At 44.5% G+C, this 10268-nt stretch overlaps 1 long non-coding RNA gene across 1 annotated transcript in view; it reads left to right on the top strand.

Annotated features, from left to right (window-relative positions):
• Nucleotides 1-5206, top strand: part of LOC118021908 — a 23152-nt gene extending 17946 nt beyond the window's left edge. Inside the window, exon 2 of the long non-coding RNA XR_004682341.1 lies at nucleotides 4816-5206. This is a non-coding gene — a long non-coding RNA (uncharacterized LOC118021908). The remainder of the gene's footprint in view (nucleotides 1-4815) is intronic.
• Nucleotides 5207-10268: the final 5062 nt, after the last annotated feature.

Here is a 10268-nt window from a genome sequence, read left to right as displayed (position 1 = left end):
AAGAAAGAAAGAAAGAAAGAAAGAAAGAAAGAAAGAAAGAAAGAAAGGCAAACCAAGAAACAGACTCTTCACTCTAGAGAACACACTGATGGTCACCAGAGGGGAGGTCAGTAGGGGGATGGGTGAAACAGGTGATGGGGTTGAAGGAGCACACTTGCTGTGATGAGCACCGGGTGTTGTATGGAAGTGTTGAATAACTACATTGTACACAGGAAACTAATATAACACTATATGTTAACTATGCTGCAATTAAAATAAAAACTTTTTTAAAAAATGAAGTCCAGGGGCGCCTGGGTGGCTCATTCATTAAGCGTCTGCCTTTGGCTCAGGTCATGATCCCAGGGTCCTGGGATCGAGCCCTGCATCAGGCTCCCTGCTTAGCAGGGAGCCTGCTTCTCCCTCTCCCACTCCCCCTGCTGTGTTCCCAGCCTTTCTGTGTCTCTCTCTGTCAAATAAATAAAAAAATCTTTTAAAAAAAATGAAGTCCATTTTGTCTAATGTTAGTGTAGCCCCTCCAGCTTTCTATGGTTACTGTTTGCATAATATATTTTTTTCCATTATTTTACTTTCAATCTATTTCTATCTTTGAATCTAAAATGAGTCTCTGTGACAGCATAAAATTGGATCTTGCTTTTTAACATGTAATTTGACAAGATGTTTATTGCCTTTTTTTACTGGATTGTGTAATCCATTCACATTTAACATTACTATTGATATAGTTGGATTTATGTCTACCATTTTGCTTTTTGTTTTATATGTGTCTCATATCTTCTTTGTTACAGTTACTCCTTTAATGTTTTCTTTTGCATTGAGTAAATTTTTCTAAGGTAGCATTTAATTTTTTTAAGATTTTCATTGTATATTTTTGATTTATATCCTTAATGGTTGCTCTAGGGTTTACCATATGCATCTTATCAGAATCTGCTTCAGATTTATATTTTTAATTCCAGTGAGATATAAAAATGTTCCTCCTGTATAGTTCTATTCCCTATCCTTCCTTTTCATTGTATAAGTTATATGCATGTTATTTGTGTAAACCTCACAGACCCAACAACACCTAGTTATTATTATCCCTTTATAATATTTTAAGTATTTTAAAGCCTAAATAAGAAGAGTGATCATAAATTTATAGCTTTTGTTATATTAGGCTTTTTATTTATCATTTCTGATTAACTTCATTTTTTCTGAATGAGTTCAGATTACTATATGGAAATATTTCCTGAGCCCAATACAGCTTTGCTGCAACTCATCTCTTTTGTGCTATTATTGGCAAATATATTATATTTTTATATGTTGTAGGCCTAACAATATATCATATACATATTTTTATATACTTGCTTTTTAAATAGTTAAAAAAGGAAAGTAAATATGCATTTATACTATTATAATTACATAATTATCTTCACTATGCTCTATGGTTTTTGTGTGTATGTGGATTTGAATTACCATCTGGGATCACTAGCTTTCAAGACCTCCTTTAGTATTTCTGGTAAGGTGATCCACAGACAACAAATTCTCTCAGCTTTTGTTCATTTGGGAATGTCTTTATTTCACCTCCATCTGTGAAAGATAGCTTTACTAGATAGAAGGAATCCTGGTTGACATGTTTTTCTTGGAGCACTTTGAAAATGCACTTCTTCTGACTTCCATTGCCTCTGGTGAGAAATCAGCTGTCAATCTTATTGGGGTTCTCTTGTAAGTGATGAGTTGTTTTTGTGCTTTCAAGATTTTCTCCTTGTCTTTAGCCTTCAGCATTTTTAGTAGGATGTGTCTGTTCTGGAACTCTTTGTATTTATTCCATTTGGAGTTTATTGAGCTTCCTGGATTGTTTTTTAATAACTTTGGGAAGTTTTCAGCCATTATTTCTTGGAATATTCTTTTTACTCCTTTCTCCTTCTAACTCTGTTACATGTATGTCGGTACCCTCAATATTGTCCCACAAATTTTGCAAGACTGTATTCATATCTCTTCATTTTTCTTTCTCTGTTGTTTGCATGTTTTGATTGAATGATCATTATTGATCTACCTTAAAGTGTGCTCACTTTTTCCTGCCAGTTCAAATTTACTCTCCAGTGAATGTTTCATTTTAGTTGTTGTAGTTTCAACTTCAAAATTGCCATTTTTTCAAATAATTTCTGGCTCCTTATTGATATTTTCTCTTTGATGGCACTGTAATCATACCATCCTTGACTTTGTAAATTATGGTTCCACGTAGTTCTGTGAATATATTTATAATGGCTACTTTAGGATCTTAGTTAACATCCTGTCTTTTCATTCTCATGGGCAGTTTCTGTTGTTTGCTTTTCTTTTCTTTCTTTTTTCTTTTTCTTTTCTTTCTTTCTCTTTTTTTTTTCCTTTGGCTTCTGGGTCATATTTGCCTTTGCACATGTTTTAATTGTGATTTCAATTTGTCTGTTTTTTTAATCCTTCTTTATTTTTTCATTTAGCCACATAACATTTTTCCCATGTCAGTGAAAGAGTCTTCTATGATGTGATTTTATATGGCCGTAGAATACAATATTTATTTATTTATTTATTTATTTATTTTTATTTGACAGAGAGAGACACAGCAAGAGAGGGAACACAAGCAGGGGGAGTGAGAGGGAGAGGGAGAAGCAGGCTTTCCGCTGAGCAGGGAACCTGATGTGGGGCTCGATCCCAGGACCCTGGGATCATGACCTGAGCCGAAGGCAGATGCTTAACCATCTGAGCCACCCAGGCGCCCCGTAGAATACAATATTTAAGGATGGGCACCCCAATTTATTAAACCTGTACTCTGTATATGGATCTTTCCCACTCTAAGTTTTCACTAAGCAAACTTATTTTCTATGTACTTGTATTTTCCACGAATACAAAAACAGATGATCAGCTGTCCTCTTCCCTTCTTCAAACAGAATAAAAAATTATGGTTTTAAGGTGTAACAAAGATTATATAATTTAGACATTGGGAAAACTATGTAATTATAGAATATCAATATTGATATACGTGTTTAAGAGACTTGTTCGATCCTTTTTTCTTTCCTTCTGGATTCTCAGACATGGCTTTGTTTCTCAAAGGGGATGTTAATGGCATTCCGGATGAGGCCACGTGTCCCTGTGTGGTGTTGTGCTGTACATTGCAGGATGTTTAGCAGCCCTCGTCCTTCCACTGAAGTCGGTACTGGTGCCCAGCTACTTCTAGTCTGTGCCTCAGGCCGCTGGTGCAGCTCAGAGGCAGGGTTCCAAGTACTCAGCCAGCAAACAAGCCTATGAGATAGGTGACCCTTCAACATGGTACATGTGAGGAGACTGAGGCTCAGCGGCAAGGAAATGCCCAGAGCTATGCAGCTGCGGCCTCTGAGCTGTGAGGTAGAGGCCCCATGCCCACCAGCACCACTGCCCCCAGACACACGGTGAAGACGAACATAAAAGATGGAACATATAAGAGGAGGTACCCAGGATTTGTTGCTGATGTTGTGTTTCTTTCTCTGAGAGGTTATTACATGGGTGTTCATCATTACTGATATTCATATATATGTTATGCTTCAAAGTAAAAAAAAAACAAACAAAAGGAAAAGGGGTGTGTTTGTATAGAGCCATTTTGTAAAGGTCTGATCATAAGTTGAGAATAGAGAAAGGAATCAAAGTATCAAAACCATAATAAGATCAAAGATTCGGGGCGCCTGATGGCTCAGTCATTTAAGCATCCAACTCTTGATATCAGCTCAGGTCATGATCTCAGGTTTGTGGGATCGAGCCCTGCATTGGGCTCCCCTGCTCAGCGGGGAGTCTGCTTGAGATTCTCTCTCTTTCTCTCCCTCCACCCCTACCCCCTGCTCACCTGCTCTCTCTCTCTCAATCTCTCTTAAAAAAAAAAAAATCGAAGCCTAGAAAACCAAGTTCTAAAGGGGTAGAACTTGGGTGCTTAAGAGGATTAGGAAGATGTTTGCTTCTCATCGCACTTAATTTCTTTATTTGTGGGACATAAATAATGTTTCTCCTGAACTAAATTATCCTCTTTTAAAACACTTCTTTTGTTTTCTCAACTTCTGAAGGTGTTAACACGGCATCTCCACAGCTGTATTAGCATTTTTTTTCTCTAATTTTTTTCATCCTTAATTTTTCTTACTGTACCACAATCAGAAGGTGGGAGTGCTTTGTTCCTCACTCCTCTGGACATGCATGTTTCAACAAGCTGCTCCCTAAGATCTAGTCCTGAAGTGAGGTCCTGTGCAGCATGGCTCCTGGAGGCCTGAGGGGAAAGAGAGTGACGTGGTTTGGGAACATAGGTGAGGTTGGGTGGGGTGGAGTCTGGAGCCGAGGACCAAGAAAGAATTCTTGAGATGTCTTTGGTACCAAATGGTGGTTTCTTAAAGCACAGGGACAGGACCCATGGACAGAAAGTTACTGCACCAGGGTCTTGAGGAGTGGTTGATTATATACTCAGGAATTGGGGAAGTAAGGAAAAGGGAGGTTTGAAAAGGACTTTCTTTTTTTTAAATTTAATTTTATTATGTTATGTTAGTCACCATACAATACATCATTAGTTTTTGATGTAGTGATCCATGATCCATTGTTTTCCTATGACACCCAGGGCTCCATGCAGTGAATGCCCTCCTTAATACCCATCACCAGGCTTTCATATGCTAAAGAGGACCTACAGGATACCAGAGGCCTTGCCATTGTCAAGTTAAGGTTGTTTACCCCTCTAGTAAGGCATTAACATTAAGATAGTTGGGAGATTCCTGGAAGAATGTCACACGTGTCCCACCCAGGAGTGGGGGGTTGGGGGGAGATTGTAGGGTGTTCGCTTATGGGCTTATGCTTTGTCCTCAGCTTGCCTTCTGCTCCCTCAGCAAGAGTAGCTGCCTGCTCACCATCCTCCACTCAAGGAGAGCTGTGCTGGGGCTTGGTGCTGTAAGAAGATTCTTGGATTGGCTTGGCGATCCTATCCTGAACACTCTGATTGCTAATGGGGAGGAAGACAGATTAGAAGAGCAGGGAGTGCTGTGTGTCCCAACCCCGCCTGTGGCTTTTCCTCTGCGACCATGTCTACTGTCCAGACCGTCAGGTGCGTCGTGAGGGTGGTGTGACACCCAGCCTGGGTGGACTCCTCCTTCCGTCTTCAGCAGTGTGGGAGCACAGCTCTGCCTCTTCCATATCTGATTCTCACTGGGGCTCTTTCCTCGCACCTGTGGCTTTGCAAGTATTAAAATACCCGACTTAAGGCAGTAGTCACGTGTCTGTTCTGGCTACCGCTCACCAAAGATGCAGCCCTAAAATAACTGAATTTTGAGAACCACAGATAGACTCAATGCTTGAGCAGGATGAAGACCTTTTCTTCACTCGAAAGTAAAAGGAAGTTTATCTCCCATTTTTTAGGTTCCCCCCAAATGGAAATAAGTTGTGCCTGCCCAACAGGGTATCTCTAGGCTGCATTGATACATATTTATCTGAAAGCCTTGAGTTGTATTCAGCATGGATGGAATTTAGGAAGGTACTCAAGATAAGTACCCCCCCCACCTCTGGGTGGGGAAACTGACTCCCACCAGAGACAATCATGAGGAAACTACCCTCTTTAAGGCAGAAAACTGACATTTTAAATAACTAATTATCAGCTCATAAGGCATAACAGTTTCCTTATCAGGAAATGAATGTCCTTGGGGCGCCTGGGGGGCTCAGTCGGTGAAGAGTCTGTCTTCGGCTCAGGTCATGATCCCGGAGTCCCAGGATCGAGCCCCACATCAGGCTCCCCCCTCTGCGGGAGGCCTGCTTCTCCCTCTCCCTTCCCCACTCCCCCTGCTTGTGCTCTCTCGCTGTCAAATAAATAAATAATAAATCTTTTTTTTTTAAGATTTTTATTTATTTATCAAGAGAGATAGTGATAGAGAGAGAGCATGAGAGGGGGAGAGTCAGAGGGAGAGGCAGACTCCCCGCTGAGCAGGGAGCCCGATGCGGGACTCGATCCCGGGACTCCAGGATCATGACCTGAGCCAAAGGCAGTCGCTTAAACAACTGAGCCACCCAGGCGCCCCAATAAATAATAAATCTTTAAAAAAAAAATATATATATATATATATATATTTTAAGGAAATGAATGTCCTTGCTCACATGGGTGAGCTCACTTTCTCACAGACAAGAACTTTACTCTTCAGGATTCAGTTCACTTTTGCCAACAATTATATCTGCAGTGAGATAGTGCTTCGGTAGCTTTAGAGCTGACTTGAAATAAATGGACATCTCTTTCTAGGGAGCATGGATTGGAATACATTTATAGTATCTTTCCCACCAACCACTGCACTGTCATTAGAAGATAATTATACTCTCGACAGGCATCCACTTCTTTACCTTCTTTTTAAAACCAGGAAAGAGTTTGAGACTGTTGGGGGGACCCACTCAGAACCCCAGAATTAGTATGAAGGTTATTTTAAACTCAAGACATTAGATCCAACAGATGCAGAAAGAAGCCTTCTCAAAGCTTGCCTTACCTGACTAAAAGCAGCAGCTTCTGGGAAAAGGAGGACTGCCATTATTTCCCTCTCTGGGATGAGCAGAGAGATCAAGATCCCAGCAGAGAGATCAAGAGTAAACCTACTATAAACCCCCTCTGTGGGAGAGTCTCAGGGCCATGAAGAAGACAGAAAGACCACTCATACCTGCATAAACGAACATTATCTCATACTTTCTTATCTCCTGTTTGTTTTCCTAAAAACACATTTATCTTTCCTACAGAAACCTATATTTTCTTCCCCTGGAAGCTTTTCTCCCCCACCCTTTCCCCTACTAAGTTAGGTACACAAGCCCCAAGTTCTAACTGCCCCTTGGAAACCTCCCGTGGTATGCAGTTTGCAGGAATAAAGAAACTCTTCTTTTCTTTTGCTAATCTGTCTTTTGTCCGTTTCATTCATAGGCCTCCAGGAAAAGTTTTTCCTCTCCAGCAAGACTAATCTGAGCTTTGCACATCCAGAGGTCTTTAGGTGCCATTTCAATCTCGTGAAGGGAAATGCACAGGCATGTTCTAAATGGGGCAGGGAGGCAGAAGCAGGCCAACTCCATGGAGCTTGATTTCCAGAGAGGTCCTGAATTCACAAGCGACCCTGGATTTCTAGCATGCCCCATTTTCTTCCTCAGTGTGTGCTCTGAGGACCCCCTGTCCCACATTGCTTAGGGAGCTTGATAAAATGCACCTCACTAGGCCCTGCCTCAGACATACAGAACAGAATCACCTGCAAGGGGCCTGGGGATTTGCACGCGTTATGCGTTCTCCAGGTAACTCTTGGGTATATGGAAATGTAATAATTAGTCTGACATGTGGAAAGGACTTTAAGAAATATAAAGATGAAAGTGCCGTGGTCCCTACCCTCTAGGAGTTCACGAATTCACCTAACAAAGAAGAAAAGATGTGCAGAACGTCAGCAGAGGGGAGAATTTGGTAAGTCCCATTGAAGAGCTCTACAGAAACAAAAGTGTGGATGCCCACACTTATAAACTTGTCCATAAGCCAAGATCCGGTTAGTGTTTTAAAATGCAATTTCAGGGGCGCCTGGGTGGCGCAGTCGGCTGGGCGTCTGTCTTCGGCTCAGGTCATGATCCCGGGGTCCTGAGATCAAGCCCCGCATAGCGCTCCCTGCTCCGTGGGAAGCCTGCTTCTCCCCATGCTTGTTCTCTCTCTCTGACAAATAAATAAAATCTTTGGGAAAAAATAAATAAAAAATAAGATACAATTTCAGGGGCACTTGGGTGGCTCAGTCGGTTGAGCATCAGACTCTTGGTTTCGGCTCAGATTGTGATCTCAGGGTGGTGGGATCCAGCTCCGAGTCAGGCCCATGCACAGCGGGGAGTCTGCTTGAGACTCTCTCTCTCTTCCCTCTGCCCTTCCCCCACTCGTTTGCGTGCGCTCTCTCTCTCTCAAATAAATAAATAATAGATCTTTAAAAAAAATAAATAAAATAAAATTTCAGTAGCCCTGATTACAGACTGCGTTTTTACCGTAGGCTAGGACATAGCTCCAGAAATCTGTGGACGAAGGCCAAGGTCAGGTGCAATAACCTGAAACCAGGATGTCCAATATTGTTGCAGCAAATAATCAATTTGGGCCAAATACAAACTGGCTGTTACGGAAGTCAGCCAGAGCCCTGGCTCCAGAGACAAGACAGGAGTCAAAGCCAAGTCAGGTCACTGCCAGGGAGACTCCTAGTGTGCAGGCAGCTGGGGGCACAGCAGCAGGGTGGGTGTGACCGGGGCTGGGCTGCTGGGCACAGACAGCCCTCCAGGGAAGGTACAGATGTTGGGAAGAGTGGAACAGGGAGAAGCCCACCGGAGGCTCCAGAAAGGAAGGTCACGAAACACTGATATGCAGTTGGCCCCTCCTCCCTTGTCCCCTGCCTTGCAGGTCGAGCCCAGAGGTAGCCCCTGTCGGGCGGGTCAGCGGTGGGCGGGGAGGGTGTGAGCATGCTGAGCAGAACTTGTCTGTACCGGGCTGGTTTCTGGGGGAGAACCAGTCCTTCCTCTGTCTTGTCTTGGTGGCGGTGCCCTGAGCTGCATGGACGTTTGTGACCGAGGGAGGGCGTGAGGACCGGCGTGGCTCCTGGCCCCTCGCTGTCTGGCCGACTTGGTGGGAGTCTCTGGAGGACAGCACACAGCGGTGCCGGCTCATTTCTGGGGAAGATCAGGGACCATGTTCCTGTCCCAACTCTCAGCCCCAACACGATCGGGGCTCCTCGTTGACCTCATTTCCAGCCACAGTCCATCTTCGTCTTGCGACTCATGCCACACAGGGCTCGTTGATGATCCCAGGACGTCTGTTTGTGCCTCCCTGTGTCATGATTCTGTGATTCTAAGACAGCTTACAATGTAGTCAGAGACCAAAAATGCAGCAGAAGATATGAGGGACTTAGCAAATCAGATATTTGTATGTAAGCAAAAGAAAACCAAAGAAGACAGATGACTCATTCTGAGTCGTCACTGCACTAGCCAGTTGTTGAGGAGTCAGGTAGCAGATAAGGTCCTTGTGGAGCACCTGCTAGCTGCTGGACCCTGAAGATCAGAAGGGATGTGGGGGCGTCGCTGAACTGGGGGCCCACTGTCATCCTATGTTGCGGGAGATGTGGGAGCTAAGAGGACAGAACCACCTGCCTGTCCCCGTCAGACAACCAACAGAAGGAGCTGGGGGGACACGCAGCTCCGGCCCTGTCCTCGGCAGTGGAAGGGATCCACTCACCGTGTGATTCACCCTGAGTTTGGAGCAGAGCGTTGCTTGTGGAGTAAAAGGGAGCCCAGGAGCTTTCTTTGCTCCTGTCTGAATCTCTTTAAGATGACCCTGGAGGTGGAGAGGGATGAGAAGGAGGAAGAGAAGGAAAAGGGAAAGAAGAATGTGGTGCAGATCCTCACGGACAAAGAGGCCAGAAGGCAAGAACGAGGACAGCACGGGGGCTGGGAAGCAGACAGAGGAGCAATGACCAGTTCCTCAGGCCCAGCAAAGCTGAGAGTGAGAGGGGGGCGGCAGGTGAGCGCACGGCCCCGCAGCACCACAGGGCAGCACAGAGTGGACCAGCAGGGGTCCGGGAAAGCAGGGAGAAGGCCAGCCTAAAGGTAAAAGGCTCCTAGGAAGCTCGAAGCCCCTTCCCTCCACGTCCTCAGAGTGAGCCACTGAGAGCTGGAGAAAGCTGGCGATCTGGATGCCGTCTCAGACAGGGTCTCTCCTGGAGTGGGTTCGGCGAGCAGCCTCAGGATTGTGGCATCCAGACAAGATGCTTTCCCGTGAAGAGACTTGCTAGTGCTCAAGAAACGTCCACAGATGCCAAGTGAGGAGCCCCATGGCGCCTTCCCAGCCGTGCACTTGATGGTCAGCCTGTTAGAGCCTGGAACCACCAGACTCTGGGGGACAGCACCCAATATTGCATTCAGACCCTGGAACAAACAGAAGAAGGAAAGAAACATCCAGAGGAATAGACACGATGTGGGGGGAAGGCAATCTCAAGAAACGGAAATGCGAGAGTTGGCCTCCTCAGAGAGAGAAAGGTAGCTAGTGCCTCCGTGAAACAGCGCAGAATGCCTTTTTTAAACTGAGGCTTACTTATTTATTTATTTTTAGAGAGACAGGGTGTGTGTGCAAGAGGGCGGCAGGCAGATGGAGAGGGAGAGAATTTTTTTTAAAAGATTCATTTATTTTATTTTTAGAGAGAGAGCACACATGCACGGGAGTGGGGGGAGGGGCAGAGGGAGAGAGAAGGAGAGAATCTCAGGCAGACTCTACACTGAGCATAGAGTCTGACCCTGAGATCATGACT

This window comes from Mirounga leonina, unplaced genomic scaffold (assembly GCF_011800145.1).
Source record: "Mirounga leonina isolate KUSES-001 unplaced genomic scaffold, KU_Mleo_1.0 Mir_175, whole genome shotgun sequence".
Taxonomy (NCBI): Eukaryota; Metazoa; Chordata; class Mammalia; order Carnivora; family Phocidae; genus Mirounga; species Mirounga leonina.
Note: the sequence above shows the minus strand (reverse complement) of the source record. Positions and strands in the feature narration are given on the sequence as shown.